The 16,951-nt window shown below is 48.4% G+C and overlaps 1 long non-coding RNA gene across 2 annotated transcripts; it reads left to right on the forward strand.

Annotated features, from left to right (window-relative positions):
- The first annotated feature begins 9,759 nt into the window (after positions 1 to 9,759).
- Positions 9,760 to 16,534, forward strand: LOC309449239. 2 transcript variants are annotated; one of them, XR_014185920.1, is made up of 4 exons: positions 9,760 to 10,039; positions 13,730 to 13,878; positions 15,086 to 15,145; positions 16,389 to 16,534. It is a non-coding gene; the product is annotated as an uncharacterized lncRNA (long non-coding RNA). The 2 variants fall into 2 exon arrangements; XR_014185921.1 differs by lacking the exon at positions 9,760 to 10,039 and adding an exon at positions 10,839 to 11,204.
- The last annotated feature ends 417 nt before the right edge of the window (positions 16,535 to 16,951 follow it).

Genomic DNA, 16,951 nt, shown 5'->3' on the forward strand with positions numbered 1-16,951 from the left:
GGCACCAGGATTAGGAACAGCTCCTCTAATTGTGTTGCAACATGATGTTACCGCATGATGAGCGAGAATTCGGCTCCAGCAGCAGCAATCTCTGCAGCTCCTGTGATCAGCCACTTGGGAGCAAGAACAGCCTCACAACACCGATCCTGCTGACTGACTCAGGACTGACATTACCAGGGCTGCTCGTCTCATCCAGCTGCTCTCCTGTATGTAGGAATAAACCGGGCTACAAAAATACTGGTGGCGTCAAAAAAAATAAAAGAGCGTATTCACACATGGTACCTACTCGAGAAAAACAGATGTGGGCGCATTGTGCGGTTCAAACAGGGAGAATCTTTGGTGAGCAGCCCCGAACGTGCTGCAGCGCTCGGTGCCAAACGCTGCCTCCGTCACACCAACAATATTCTGGTTTTAACCCTGGAAGTCACAGAATCCCAGGATGTCAGGGGTTGAAGGGCCCTGGAAAGCTCATCCAGTGCAATCCCCCATGGAGCAGGAACACCCAGCTGAGGTTACACAGGAAGGTGTCCAGGGGTTGGAATGTCTGCACAGAAGGAGACTCCACAGCCCCCTGGGCAGCCTGGGCCAGGCTCTGCCACCCTCACCCCAACAAGTTTCTTCTCACATTTAAGTGGAACCTCCTGTGTTCCAGTTTGCACCCATTGCCCCTGGTCCTGTCACTGGTTGTCACCGAGAAGAGCCTGGCTCCATCCTCCTGACACTCACCCTTTAGATATTGGTACACGGACAGGGTCACAACGGTGGCTGCAAAGCCTCAGCCCCTGTTTGAACTCCTGGGGCTTCCGGAGCTGAGCTCAAGCGTCTGCATTCCCAGGGCAGGTGCAAACCCTTCGTCAGCGCCCGGCAGAACCGTGATCTGGGGTGCAACCCTTCCAGCTCTGCCCGCTGCCGTTATTCTGGCCAAAACGTCAGCCCTCTGCCGTGGCTTTGGTCTCCAGTGCCAGCTAAAGGGAGGCTGCAGCTTGGAGGGTGTTGGTCTCATCTCCCCGGGAACAAGCGCCAGGAGCAGAGGAAACGGCCTCAAGTTGCGCCAGGGGAGGTTGAGGTTGGATCTGGGAACAATTTCTTCCCCAAAGGGCTGTGGGGCATTGAACAGGCTGCCCAGGGCAGTGCTGGAGTCACCAGCCCTGGAGGGCTGGACAGACGGACATGAGGTTCTCAGGACAGGGGGCAGCGACAGGGCTGGGGAATGGTTGGACTCCATGATCTTAAAGGTCTTTTCTAACCAAAACAATTCTATGATTCTAATTTCGGCCTGATGGTCCCTATGAATTTGGAAATGTAACCTACAGCACAATACCATACACGCTTTCTCCTGCTCTGTGCTGTCTAATAAGCAATTCAATGAGCATTATATTTTTATTTACATCTGAAAGAGCTGCAGTGAAAAAAACGCTGGGCAGGCTATGCATAAATACATGAAATTACTCCTACTTCACTAATGAACTATTGTGTGTAATAAAATTAATCTCATTCCACCCATGATCTATCTGGTTTAATTTTTGAAGCAGAGAAATTTAGACACATGTAATTTGTAGAAGGGGGAGCCAAAATTCAAGAGATTCACTTTAAATCAATCAGGCAGTTCTTTTATTTATATAGCACCCTTCAGAAAAATTATCTGAAGGCACTTTGCAATGCAAAAATAACTCCACTTGGCAAACCTCCCGGAGGGCCGTGGCTGCTGACCGTGCCTCGAGACACTGTATGGCAAATGGGTTCTTTAATCAGAGCACGCTTTTCCTTTTTTTACCCAAATTTGCTTTATATCCTAAAGTTACAACTACAGCCGCATGAAGCGAGTGTTTCCTGGAAGCTGCTTCACGCACGTTCCTACCGGCCACGACCAGCTGTGAAGGGCGACCCCGTCCCCACAGCTCCGGATGCTTTCAGGACAATGATTCTCCATCCCATGCTCTCTGCAGGGTGCTCAGTTATTTTGTTCCTGCATTTGAGGAAGGGATGGGAGCGGAAAGGAACCTGTCGAAGCTTTTCTGCATTGGGCACGTTGTGGTGGTAACACAGGTCTGTGTTCTTACCGAACGCGGGAGGGACGAGCCTCAGCGCTGCAGCTCCTGCAAAGCTCCATGTGAAATACTTGCACAACAACGCAGAGAACGAAGCGGAGCTCCCAGGAACAAAGCAGAGCTCGGAAGCAGAGCCCCAGGAAACGCAGCGCTACCGACTTGTGCCAGCAAGCCCTGTGCGTTTCCATTATTTATACAGAGCTTTGGATGAGCAGAGCAATGTGCACTGGGTAAAACGTACTGTACAAATACGAGTCGGCTCCAAAAACGTACAGTCTAACGGCGCCAAAGGAGCACACAAATCAATACCAAACATAGGATGACGTTTGGCATTTTGAGTTGAAAAGTGCCTAGAAATAGGTTTAGTCTTAAGAACCATTTTTAGAAAGAAAAGGTCTTTGTGAACTCTGCCTGGACAGCTATTCCAAACACACAAATGGTTTAGAACAAAGGGAAGAACACCAAGCCAGCAACTGTGAGAAGGGAGGGAGAAAGGGAGAGGAGGATGATGAACAGTGCGGGGCCTGGAGGCCTGAGGAAGCTCAAGGAGCTGGGAAGGTAGCGAGGGAGAGGGCGCTTGGTTGGAATGGATCAAGAACCAGAACCTGGTGAACAAAGCAACACGAGATATTTAAACAAAGGATGTGCCCAAGTGAAGTGAACTCTGGCACGGTTGGGAGACATTTTGCTTTTCATTTTGCATTAGAGATACCCAATAGTGAATCTGGAGTTTACAGCTGTGCTACAAAACTGTTATTTCAAAATAAAAACAGTAGCACAGACATCATAATTTATGCATCTGTCATACAGGATTAGTTTCAAACTTTCATATTCTGCATGTGGTTTTGTCTCCTTTCTGTGTAGCTTTCAAAGGGAACTGCAGGGATTAGGGTTGAACTACAATTTACCCTCAGCTGTCATAATCTTCACTACTTAAGAACATCTCCCAAGCACTAAAACTAGACAGAGAGAAAGATCCTCAACAGATACAATGCAACAAGTAGATTTATTCTGCAAAGCTAGACGGCTAAGGGCTTTTTTTCAGGTATTTTTCCACATTCTGCATAAAACCTTGTGTGCTACGGAGGCAGATTTGATTAATGGAGGCCTCCCGTGCAAAAGCGAGGCTGACGGGGCACCTTCCCTAACCTGGTGGTGCTCCTCTCCGGAGCGAGTGCGATACCTCCACAATTGATGACCGTACCTGCAATCCTCCCCGCGTGGAGCGATGTCCCTGCAGCAGATGAAGACCTTGGCTACAGCGTCACCTTTGCTGCCTGAAGATGTTTAACCTTCTCTCATCTGCGCTCCGCATAAAAACCTCTGTTCAATTGTGATCCTACAACAGCTTGTTCCTGCGCTGAGCATGCCAGGAAAACACAATCCAGCAGGAACTGTGTGCAGAAGGACAAAGACACAGCAGAATTAAGGCTGCAGTCATGCTGTGGGTACAGCACTTATGTTTATACAATAAGGTGTGTATTTAAAGGTGAAAAGCAGGATCTGTTAAGAAGTTTAACTCTCCCGTTTCTTGCTAGTATCACTTTGTATTAGCATACAGCAATCCTAAAGGCTCTACAATATTTTTCTACCGATCACATACTATGAAGGTATGTGCTCTAATGGGGGAGAAAAAGGATTAGCGGTTGTTGGCACGGACACAAAAGGCATCACGAGATAGACCCTGCGCGACAGAGCAGGACCTGAGGCTGCAGCCCCCAAGAGCAGCAGCCGTGAGGGGCAGCAGCCCCGTCTGTAAGTGTCACAGCAACGGGACACCCCGCTTGTCACGAAAACCAACACACCACCCGGAAAGCGACTGATGCTGTCTTCCCTCTCTGAAAAATGAGGTCTCTAAGTTTCTCCCAACACATTTAGCATCTAATTTAGAACAGAGTCTGGACCTTTTCCCCAGGCAAGTTTGCCAATCCCTGTGTTACAACACCCGTCCCATAGAATTACTGTTGCAGCACCTCCTTCTTGGGAACAGAAGCAACAAGGTGCAAAGCTACAGGAGGTGAGGACAATGAAGAACCAGTTGCTCCTTCCTTCTACTCGTGGCGTTTCTGTGGGAACGCTGCTCGGCAAGCCGGAACGGGAACGTGCCGCAGCGGGGAAGGGAGAACTTGCTCTGTGCTCGCACCTCTGAGTGCCCAGGTTGCCAAAACGTGCATCGGTTTGCCAGACAGAATTTAAAGCCCGGGCAAGCAATTGAGAACTCCCCGTCCTCCTCTCCAGCGAGGTGGCCAGGACACCAGAGGAGGTGACACCGCCAGAACAGGCGGGGACAGAAAAGCTTTTTTCCTGTGTACAGGATAAATTGACTGTTGTGGGGTTTCTCCAAACAAAAGGACATTTTGTGCACATTCTCATATACGCACTAGCGTACCTATATGACTCCAGCCTGTAACAGCCTCTCGGCTTGTGAAAACATCGTATACAAAATGTTCAGTGAGCTTGAAAACAGTTTGGGAATCACTTTCAGACCAAGACACAGAAAATTAACTCCTTGAAATCCACAGGGGTTTGAAAGTTTCCGTTTGCCTCTCCTTATAATCTTGCGGAAAACAATAAGGCAGGGGTGGAAAAGAGCCAGAACAACCTATTACATTGGAGTCAGAAGAACACAATGCATCTTTCAGCTCTTAAAGATGTTAATACAGGGCTTATAACTGACCCAAACCAGAACATGACTGATTCAGCCGGTGTCACAAACTGACACAACCACTCAATATCCTGTTTATTGTTTTCAAAGTATATTTTCTGCACTCACTGACTGATGCACCATTAAAATTCTTGAGGCCATACCAAAAAGAAATTCTGCCAAAAGCTGCCCATTAACAAGCAATTAATACACCAGCTTTAAAGCACAAGGTTGCTCATGCCATCCCACAGAAAATATTCTTTGCCTGCTGTTTCTCACTGGAGACATTTTCTGACAGAACATTCGATCTCTGCCAGGGATTGCAAAAAGTAGCCGGTAATTCTCAAGAAGAATAAAGTCTATACTTGCTCGCTCTCAAAATACTTGGACTGATTAAACTTTAATCTTAAAGGCTGTTTTCTGGCCCACTTAACAACTGATGTAGTAACAGGAATGACACCATTAGCTGTACAGCATCTGCCAGCAATCAGAACAGGGTAACAAGGCCAGTCAAATATACCATGTGAATACGTAGTTTTTACCATGAGGACTCAGGGAGGGGGGAGTTCACTTTGGGCTTGCACCATCAACATTTATAACGTGGCCTCGCTATACCCACCAGGCAATACAGTCCTGGCCCTACGCAGCAGCATTTCCGTGCATTGATGACTTTCACCATTGGAAGCGGCGCAGAGCTCAAAACAGCCTTTGAACAGGTTCTGCTGCACATCTGACCCTGACAAGGACACGCCAGGATGGCAGGAGTGGCCACAGCCCTGCATTTCAGTTCCCCAGCCCCAACAGCTACTTACAGAGGACTGACCATGGCTGTTCTTTATTTAACCAGAGGACAGACTGAAGGTCTGAACCGGATTCCTCCACAAATACACTGTCTGGCGCTTGGGGCCGCCCCACGACGCGCCCGTCCTCACAAGACAGATGTTAACCTGCGCAGCAAACCCCAGAACAAAGGCGAAAACAGAAAACCCCATCAAAAGGGCACAACCGCAACTCCGCGTTCCTCAGAGGACAAGGGATTGTTGCGGCTTCCAAAGTAAAATACAGCTTGTAACAAACAGCACCAAATTATGTGCTTTGCCCGGTAAAAAATAGTTTGGGAGCGGAGGCAACGAGCAGCCCCTGCACAGGAGCCCAGCAGAGCTGGAGCTGCTCCAGCTGCGCGCTTCAGACCTGCCAACTGGAACTCACTCAAATTGAAGCATATAAGCTTTTTGGCTTTAATTAGCAAAACCCCAAAGCCTTCCTTGCTTCAATCCTGCAATACCAGAGTCACGATCCAACTCGGTCAACTGACTTTTATCTCGTTATGGGACACAGAGCTGACAAATAAAGGCTCTTGCTGACAACTTCAGTTTTGATGGTGGGTTTCTGTCCTGGTTACGTCCAGTGGTGAATCCACCAACAGTTCCAGAGAGCAGAGATCCCACAGTGCTAAAAAGTCCTCTCGTTCACCTGCCGTTCTTGATTCTGGCAAAAGCAGTTCACAGCAGCAGCCGACGGACCCGTCCTCTACTCGTGCAGGATCCCTTCTTCAACACATTCATTCTTCTGTTCTCCACGGAACTACTTCCATATCTTAATTACACGGCATTTCATTAGTTTATTCATCACAATGAACAAAAACTCTTGGGATAAAATTCAGCAGATCAAACTTTGATCCATTTAAATTACTTTGAGATACAGATGAAATAAATTTATTTCTTCTACTTCTAAACATCATGCCTTGTATTATAATTAACTACGTTTTAAAATCCACTTATTCTTGCTCCTTCTTTGCTTTCTTCTGAATTTTAAGCTTAGTACAATTAAAATAACAAGATGTAGTTTTGTTTTCAGCCAGCAGGACCTGACTTTAAAATGTCCTGTGATGAAGTGCTGCTGTTCAATTTGTATTCATCGCCAGCGTTTCTGAACTCCATCTATTCTCATTTATATTTGCACTTCAGGTTTCACGCAAGAGAATCCCGCTCTAGAACACAATAAACGAGTCACCATCCTCTAAGAATATATCCATTCCCAGATGGTGAAAAAGAAAAGCCCACATCTTCATGTGAAGATGCAGATCTTAAGAGATTCCCCTTAGGCAGTGGGGGGACCTGCAAAAAGCACGAACAGAAATACCACAATACTCTGGATTTCCCCAACACCACTGTCCTCCGCTTCATTCCAGTTCCTGTCGTGGTCACACTAATTTTGAACAAGGTAACAGACTATTCAACTTCAGAAATAACCTGAATTCAAGTGAGACTCTTCAGTGAGTCGGGTGAGGTTTGTCGCTGGTATGAAGATTTTATACTGTTTTGATAAAGCTTTACAATCAAAATTTGCAACTGTGCGTGAGGCACTGCTGACTGTTGGTTTAGGACACCCTTGCAAACAAGGTCATGAATCTCATAACCATTATCCCGATGTGCCATTTTAAATACACATCACTCCAAAGGGACCGATGAGGCTGACACCTCCCCATTTTCACAGCCCTGAGCGCGATTTTGCACTGTTTACTCCCAAAATAAAAAGCGCACAAAGAAGAAACCCGGGCTTTGAAAAATCGTCTGATAACTGCGCACTCAGGGCATGCTGGAGAGATTTTGCCACACAGGAATTCTAAAGCATCTTAGGGAAGCCAAAGCTTCCTCTCAGGGCATATTCCTGACAACGTGCACTGCAGGACAGCGGTTTGATAACGGTATCTCCGACTTGTGTGTGTTGCACGCTAGAGATTCCCTTTATGATGCTAAAATGTAATGAATCACACACAAAAGACATAGTGCAGAACACAGACTGACATGTAAATCCAGAGATTCATGGGTGGGATAAGGCAAGCTGAAAGAGCGACCTCAGGCATGTTGTTTATATAAAGGAAAAGCAACTTTAAATCATATGGGTAACAGCAGTTGGCTTTCATCTGCTACTTCTTTGCCTTTGCCATTTGCCCAGTACAACTGCTGCATTAGCAGGATGGTCGGCAATGAAAACTCGCTCCTGGAATAATACAAACAGAAAGGGAAGGCAAGATCAGAAAAGAAGAATCAAAAACACCTAAAAATTCAAGTAAGAAAAAAAAAAAGCCAAACAAATGGTTGAATAGTCGATTCTACATCCATGACGGAATTGAGTTTGTGGTCACCCGAATTGTTCCGAACCCCTTTGATTTCAGTGGAAAGGAGGGGGGGCCCTTACTGAGCACGATAACGCACTGCGAGGTCGCTGGAGCGAACACCGAGCAGATGTTGCTCCCAGACCCCGCTGCTTGTGCGCTCTAGATTATGGGCCAGATTTACAACAGTATTTGGGGACTTAAGCACATTACTACATGTCACATGGGATTGGCAGGAACGCCAAACAAGGTTACACCTCTTATTTAGGTTATGTTATGTTATCAAAGCAGTTGGAGAACCTTCTGAGGTTGTATCTGTAACTTCCCCAGGGCAATGAGCGCTTTATTTCCCTATATTTCATGAACACACATTCAGTGCTGGCACCAAAACCAGAATAACGATGGCAGTAAGTGAAGGAAATGGCCATGGCTACAATGACACAAGGAGGACATTTCTGTTCCTCCGAAACCTGACGCTCCTGGGCAATATTTCCTCTATGCCAAATTAGTATTTTTCCGTGTTTTAAAATTATTTTTCCCTGGTTGCGGTAAATTACATGAACACTAAAAAAAAAAAAAAATTCATTAAAATAAGCCTCATGGACTGACCTCAACAAAGAAGGAAATTCCAAATTAAGAGATACCACTGAGCCTGGAAACCTGACAACATGAAGAACAGTGGAGGTGAACGAAGGGCAAAGTAAAGGCTTTAAATATAACAGTTCTTTGCTAGTATTTACTTTGCCCTTTTGTTCTTTTGGCCCTTGTTAGCAGGACAAACCCACAAAACGTTGGTATGTGCCAGATGGAGTCGTGGAGCAGTGGCTGATGTATGTGCCACGGTGTGTACAGGAGCACTGCAGTGCTGTGTCGCTATAATTTGAATATACCTAAGTATTAATGAAACTCCTTGCTCTACAGCAAAATAAGATGCACCTGAGTTTAGGAACATGGGGAGTTCTGTGCCTGGTACCAACCCACGAGCCTGACGCTGCCCCGAGTGTGTGTTCCTCTGGAAGGTGAACAAGGCAGAACGCAAACAAACAAAAGGTATGTCCGGATCACGCCTTCCTTCTGAATTAAACAACACAGCAGCTCTGTGGTTAGTCTTCTGGAAGCACCCTCTGAAAACAAACAAAAGAACCCCACATGCGGTCTCTGAAGCGAGAGCAGAAACCTCCCCGTGCACCTTCTGCTCCTGTGTAAACACATCCCACATCCACGGGATTTCTCACAGAAACGTCACGGAACGCCACCAAGGTGGCTCCCACAGCAGTGACTTGGCTTTTCCCTCCAGGAACCGCTGTGGACACCCCACGGCACCCCAAAGCACATCCAAAAGCCTTCTGAAGCCATGCCTGCCTATGGCACGGGGCTGCCAGAATGGTAACGCTGAGATGAAAGGCATCAGAGGGAGAACAAGGAAAGGGAGAAGGTCAAGACAGCAGAAGAATATAGGATGCAAAAACTTCCATCAGCAATTTAAGTATTGGTTTACAAGACAAAAAAAAACTTTTCTACCTGGAGACACAGAATGGCCACTGAGATAAGCAGACACCACCAGAGGTAAATCCAACAACGGTGAGCTGCCAGGCCTTGGAATCTGCTACATGTTCTCCTGTAAATCACAGGTTCTTTTTCAAACACTCTGACAGTGTTTATTGGCGGTTGGACAAGATGGCCTTTGCCGGTCCCTTCCAACCCAAACTATTTCATGAATTTTATGATTTATGACAGAGGGTTGGAGGGGCCAGGCCCCGGCTCCCCGCAGCTGCTCACCCCGGGGCGGGCGGGGCTGGAATCCCGCAGCACAGCCGCGGGAGCGGCCCGGCCACCGCCTGGGGAGCGGCCCGGCCACCGCCGCCCCGGGGAGCGGCCCGGCCACCGCCGCCCCGGGGAGCGGCCCGGCCACCGCCGCCGCGGGGAGCGGCCCGGCCACCGCCGCCGCGGGGAGCGGCCTCGGGAGCGGCCCGGCCGCCGCCGCGGGGCCGGCGCTGCTGGGGCACCTGAGGGGCCCTCCCCGAGGCCTGAGGGAGGGCCAGGCCGCGGCCGCCCCGCGCTGAGAGCCCGGGCGCCAGGCCGCGGAGCTCCCGGGTCACAGCCCGCCGCTCTCCCGCACGCCGCCCCGCCCCGAGCGGCCATGCTGGCGGCGAGGATCCGCGGGCCCGGTTACCGCGGCAACAAGCAGACGCCGTCCCGCTCCCGAAGGACCTGCCCCCGCCCCGCCAGGTGAGCGGACACCGGTCCCGGTTCCCTTCACCCCCCCGGGCCGGCGCCTCCCTCAGCGCGGAGCCCGCCCTGCCCGTCTCCTCAGGGGCGGCCGCAGCGTCCACTCCCTCCCTCCTTCCCTCGCCCACCCCCCGGCGTGTGTTCCCGCCGGGAATGGCCTCCACAGCACGGCCAGCTCACCCTCCGGCCCGCAGCCCGCGGGGGCCGCGCTGCTCCCTCCGCGCCGCTCCGGGTGCCGCCCCTTCCCCTCGCCCCCCGCCCCGCTCCCCCTGGCCGCCCCGGGTGCCGTGTCCTCCCAGCCCCGCTCCGGGTGCCGCCCCTTCCCCTCGCCCCCCGCCCCGCTCCCCCTGGCCGCCCCGGGTGCCGTGTCCTCCCCGCCCCGCTCCAGGTGCCGCCCCGGGTGCCGTGTCCTCCCCGCCCCGCTCCAGGTGCCGCCCCGGGTGCCGTGTCCTCCCAGCCCCGCTCCGGGTGCCGTGTCCTCCCCGCCCCGCTCCAGGTGCCGCCCCGGGTGCCGTGTCCTCCCAGCCCCGCTCCGGGTGCCGCCCCTTCCCCTCGCCCCCCGCCCCGCTCCCCCTGGCCGCCCCGGGTGCCGTGTCCTCCCAGCCCCGCTCCAGGTGCCGCCCCTTCCCCTCGCCCCGCTCCAGGTGCCGCCCCGGGTGCCGTGTCCTCCCCAGCCCCGCTCCAGGTGCCGCCCCTTCCCCCCGCCCCGCTCCAGGTGCCGCCCCGGGTGCCGTGTCCTCCCCGCCCCGCTCCAGGTGCCGCCCCGGGTGCCGTGTCCTCCCAGCCCCCGGGCTGCCCCAGCTCTGGCTGCTGGGACAGATGGCTGTGATTAAACGGCGTGATTAACGAGGAGGAACCTCTGCAGGAACTTGGCAGCAGGACAGGTGATGGCCAGTGTGGCTCCCAGTTCAGTAAAGCTGAGGTGAACAAAAGTTTCTTTGTTCCCCTGTGCATAAACCCCAAGACAGCGCCTTTTACTCACAGCCTTCTGTTGAAGCTCTGGATGTTATCAGGCTTAAGCATTTCAGTCCTTCAGAAAATGTGCATCATGGGCACAAATTAGAGAATGGGAGCCAGCAAGGCAGTATCCATCAGAGAGAACACCCTGCTCCTCAGGAAAAAATAAAGCTTCCCCACAATAATCTGCCTCAAGAAAAATAATCAGGTAATCAGTCTGACCTTAATCATCTGAAGTGGGAAGATTAACCAGACATGGGGAAAGATGAGTTGGTCTGTCAGTACTTACGCTGTATCAGCCCAGCCTGGGCCACCCCCTCTTTAGCCAGTTTTTGGTAGTCAAAACCAAGGTGAATAGTCCTTAGAATAAGTTTAGCGAATCATGTACTGAAGGGTTAGTGCCAGCGTAAATCTTGCTCGGTTCCATGGCTGAACAGATGATACGCTGAACATAAAATCTGAGTTGTGTTGATCTGAAGCTGCAAGTGTTAGGAGCCTATTCTTTGGGGATTGTATAGCATTATATACCTGGAAAATGCACCCTGGAATGATTGAGGAACGAGAACTGTAATGACTTTTTTCAACAGTGCTAATTTAAGTGAGTACAGACACATCCCTACCAGCTTCTCTGGTTGGTGTTAACTAGTCCCTGACTCCTTTCAACAATTTTGGCAGCAACGCTTTAGGGAATCTTAATTAAAGGTGAAAATGTGGGGTTTGACGAGGGCCTTTTGCAAGCACTCCTCCCTATGGTGAGCATCTCAACCCCTGTGAAAGGTTTCCTTGGCTGTAGGTAAATATTATTTCCATCATCTTGAGAGATACTTCATTATTCCGCTCATTTCAGGCGTGCAGACGGGAAGAGTTAGAATAACGCATTTGTGATGCTGTGGTTTGTGACCGAGCCAGTGGGTCAGAGCCGCGGACATGTCAAATTAAAACACATCTCCCTTGTCTCAGCTTGTTATGAATTGCAAAGCTGCAGATAAAACTTTCCAGTTAATTGTCAGGCAACCTCTACATGAAGCTGGGCCCGCGTTCTCCACCTTGCAAAGCTCTCTGGAATGACATTTTTGATGGTTTTAAATCCACAGAGCATCTTTTCACTGGAGCATTATGATTGTAGTTGAGCTGATCTAAAAAAGGTCACATCAGCTGATCCAGTAGCTGCTTGTGGCTTGTCCGAAGTCTTTCATTAGTCATCTTGAAACTGTAGGAATAGTGATTTTTTTAGTCTCGACTGTCTGGAGGTTGGGAGGGCTTTTAATTAGAACCCAGGCTACGAAATGCTGCATTCTTGTGATTCCTTTCTAGTCTTGCCATTTTGAAATGTCCAGTCTAAAATAATACTGACAGAGTGATAAGAATCATTCTTTTTCTCCTATTGTTGTGGTTATGATATGTTTACCCTTACAATTAGTGGGTATTTGTGGCTGAACATCATTAAAAACAAGACAAAACAACTCAAGAAGAAACCCCAAACCAAGGAACTAAGCAGCAGTTTTCTCCTCACAAATCATCAGTCCAGATGAGAAAACAAAAAGTAAAATGATACTTTCAGATGGAGCACATAAAGCACCTGTCTGCGGTGCGCCAGGACCTGCCATTTCCACAGGCCGCCTCCCATTTGGACTATACATTATAATAAATCATTTAAACAAGCTTTTCATTTGCCATTCTGCAGCGAAGAGTTCAGCGCTTCCAAAAATCAGGCATAAGAAGGGGGTTAATCTCTGCTTGGTTTAGACAACCCCAGTAAAAAATCATGGACAAACCCACAAGCAAAATGTTCAAGTTCTGAAAATTTGAGGCCAGGTTTGAGATACCAAATTGTGTACCAAGTGAGGGAATTAGGTCTGGAATCCACTCTTGTGGGGAGGTCCCTGGCGTGGTGCAGAAGGACAAAATTACAGCTAGAATGAGTCTCGTTTCTGAGCAACCTCAATTATCTGTTATGGCCCCGCATTACATGGTCAAATGTGCTCTAAATTAGCCCAGCTCCCTCTCCTGTAACACCAGCCGAGCTCATCGGGTGCGGGACATTTACTGCAAGCAGGATAAATAGAGCGAAATGCTGAAAAATTTTAGTTGCCATCATTTTCCTGAAACCTTCAGGAGCAGCTTTAGTGGCAACTGATGCGGCACCGCAGCAGGCAGGGGTTGCAGATGGCCTCGGTAAAAACTCTCATAAAGAAGTCTATCAGCGACAGGCAAACATGAAAGAGAAACGGCTTTCAACCCAACACTTCAGAGAGAATACCGAATTACAACAGAGCCCCACGGGAGAAGTTCCGCCAAGCTTTTCACAATCATTCATTACTTAATCATTCAAATATTTTGCTACGGAACCGTGTACATTCATTTTTGAAGTATGTGTGCGTTCCGATAGCCGAACCAGCCCACTTGATGTAAATAGATCACGGCAGGAAGAATAAATGAGCAGTCCCGCAGAGGTGGAACGTGTCGTGTCGCCGATGGACAATTAACAAGTGTTTAATCCTGTTTTTTTCCAAACGTTCCCCATCAGCGCTCTTCTGCTGTTGGGCCGCTCGCGTGTGTGACCTTCCCTCCCACGCAGGTCCGCGTTAGCACAGTTTGCATGGGGAACAACAAGCAAAACACGTGAGCCTCGGGCTATACGAGACCTTTGGGCTTTGAGAAAGAAAACCCTGTCCGCCCCCTCAGTGTCGCTCCTAAGGTCAAGGGGACAACAGGGGCTTTGTCACACTCCAGGTACCACCATCAAGAGCCTCAAGACCTTCAGCTGAAACGGCCACACACGTTGAGTCAAGATGCCGTGTTCTTGCGTCTCTTCATCTTGCAAAGCCATATGTAAAACAGGGCAATAAACTGGATTCTTTTTTAAGATGCCATCACAAACGGTAAGAAGCTGCTTTTGCTTTTACTTGCAAAATAATCTTGGATTCTGTGGGCCAGAAATTGGAGCGCTTACTCACGTCCCTGTGATGTCAAAGAGCATCTGTACATCAAAGCTTCCTGCATTTGTGCTGGCGTTTCAGGGTTCAGGATCTAGAACAATATTAATTAAGCCATTGGTTTTAGGTGGCCGCCCCTGCTGAGCTCACAAGGATGTTGGGACTTGTGGGAAACTGCTTCAAAAAGAACATGTTTTTAAAAAAATCCCCAATTGTAATTTTTCTTACCTGAGTGAAACATCCCAGACGGGAATTTTAAAGAGGTGCTGTTACTGCTGATTAAAAAATACGTCTTAGCAGCCTGAAACCCGTCTCTGTTCTTCAACACAAAGTTCTGGTCTGTGCCGCCTTTTTTTTTGCACCCTTTCGACGTCCTATCGCAGCTTTTTCCTGAACGCGACCGTTAGTCGTGATCAATAAAGTCATCGTCTGTCTCACAGTACTTCTGAGCTTATAGCAATATCTACCTTGTGCAAATAGTTCAGTTTTAACCGAATGAATAAGAACAATTTTTAAAGGGAGTTAAGATGCTTATTTGAACCTGTTTGCTTATTAACATTTACTTGCTGTTGCCTGGTAAATTCAGTTCTGAGAGTAACTCCGCTTATGTTTGCTCTTTGCTGTGTAATTTTACTACAACTCCTCCACAGTTTCCAGCCACAACCTTGGCTTCGACCTCCAGGTTAAGCTGCAGTGCTGAGATATTTTATCCATTTTCCATTACAAAGATATTCTTCTTTGTCCCAACTCCGATTTTGTAGTGGGTATTTAAGCAAAGTAAACCTTATATTTAGATAAGTTGTGTAGACAGTGATTATTGGCTAAGAAGAGATTAACTCCCTGTTGCTGAACTGCGTTACAGAGCAGACTCTGCTCCCACAACCAATAGCAAGGACTTGTATTTCTCTCAAGGGTAGAAATAAAATGGAAATAAAAGGGTAAGAAAACTTTCTCCAGTAAATCATTTATTAACCTTTGCATGTTAATACTCTCCAGAGATGTGAAATTGCCTTTTTGGCCAAACCAGCCACTTTCCCTTCACCTTCTATGTCCTATTACCATTCATTGTCCAGGATTAGTGAACAGAAAAATGAGAATGCATATTTTAAATAGACATTGCCCAGTGAATGACGGGTTATTTGTTGTCTTGCAGATCCGCTTACCCAGGAGCTGGTGACGAGGCTGGAAACCCCGATGCTGCTGCTAGAGAAAGGTTTTCCTGAATCCCAACATGCCGCTTACAGGAAAAATCCCACATATAAACAGGATTTAAAATTGTAATGCCTGGGAACAATGCAAAATGCCAAACAAGTTATTTCATTCCCAAGGAAGCCTCGAGGCCTTCTGTTTATAACACAGCTCGTATTCTCAGAGCAAACCTTTCAGCTGGGGCGAGTTTCGCTGCTTGGTTGGCCTGGTTTCCGCTTCCATGGGTTCTTGCCAGGGCCGAGCGCTCTCAGCTGGGGCTGCAGTGACACCTAGTTAACTGCTTGGCTAATTACAACTGGGCTTTGCCCACCGGCCTGGTGGCTCCAGCACTGAGAAATTCCTCATCCCCAGCAGGGTTTGTGCCTTTTCTGCTAAAGCACATGGCCGGAGAGCCGATGCACAGAGCTGAATTGGCTCAAGCGTTGAAGGATAGCAATTTGTTTCCTTAGAATGTAAAATCGTGCTTCGAATCATCCATTTTCATTGGTCAGTCATCCAGGGTCGCGTCTAAAGAGACCTTGCTGCACCCTTTCTGCATTTCACATCAGCTCCCCTATGCCAGGAGTTCATTTCCAGACAAAACACACCTGCCGGGTACCTTAGTGAACAGACTAGATTTACTTTTATAATATTTAAAACTTAAATAATTCAAATACTGTGGATTTGACAATCCCATCAAACGAGAAAACTGCATTTTTCAGCTGTACTTTCAATAAATAAGGTACCAGTAAGTCACTGAGGGAATGTGAGAAAGCAGGACTTCACGTTTTTTGCATTATTTGCAACGAGTGACTTGAAAAGGTTTTCCATGTATTAAAACTTAACAACAGCGCTGGAAGAATTACAAAATCCTCGCTTTTTAGGCAAAAGAGATGCTGAGGCACTGGTGAGCCGAGTGCTTTCCGCAGGGCGCAGCAGGTGTTCTGCGCAATGAGAGGTGACGCTGGCCCCCGTCGCTGTGCTTCCCCCAGGAGCCGGAGCGGCGCGCACCCGGAGGCCACGTCACACCAGCAGTGCCTCCTGAACATCGAGGGCGCTGGCGCATGGTCACACAGGCAGGGACTGCACAGGTGCCTCTGGGAATGGGCTGTAGTGCAGATAATTGGCAATCAAACTAATTATTCACTGATTGATCTCTCTTTCCAAGTTTAAGAGAAAGCAAACATATAACCTCGTTTAGTTCAGTTAGTATTTTTCTTGTTGATGAAGAAAAGTATTCTAAAACACACGTCTTTCTTCGTTTACAGATCCTGACTCTGAGGAAACCAGATAAAACTCTCGTAACATGTGAATTCCATCAAGAAGCCATGATCTCGAGTACCCTTTCCATTGTTTTTTACACCCCTATTTTTCTCCTACTTTAATTAAAGCCAAAGCAAGTGTGTTTATGTCACATAGCCCTTTTTGTAGTCCTACTGATGTCTCTCCAAGTCCAAACACTGACTGCTAATTATTTTAAGAGACCACAGGTCAAGGTAACTAGTGGTGAAATCAAACATGGCATTTCCATTGATGATGTCCTAAAACTGCCTCACCTAATTGGAAACAGTTGGCTGCTAAGTTGGGCTTTTCACTGACCTTCTTTAACCTTTAAAATCACAAGCTGCGGGGATGCCTGTGGTTCCTTTACTGTGTGTTTTGAGTCACATATAATACTGACATTCTTTTGCTTCTGAGGTTTCTCCTGATTAGAGCTTGAGCTTACAAGGAGACGTTGTCCTAAGCACAGCTTAAAGGCCCAAAGCGCATTTCTACACGACACTACACCATCAAGTGCGTCGCCTTCAGCTTGAGTGGGATGAACTTTGAG

This window comes from Streptopelia decaocto, assembly GCF_964273445.1.
Source record: "Streptopelia decaocto genome assembly, chromosome: 22".
Classification (NCBI taxonomy): domain Eukaryota; kingdom Metazoa; phylum Chordata; class Aves; order Columbiformes; family Columbidae; genus Streptopelia; species Streptopelia decaocto.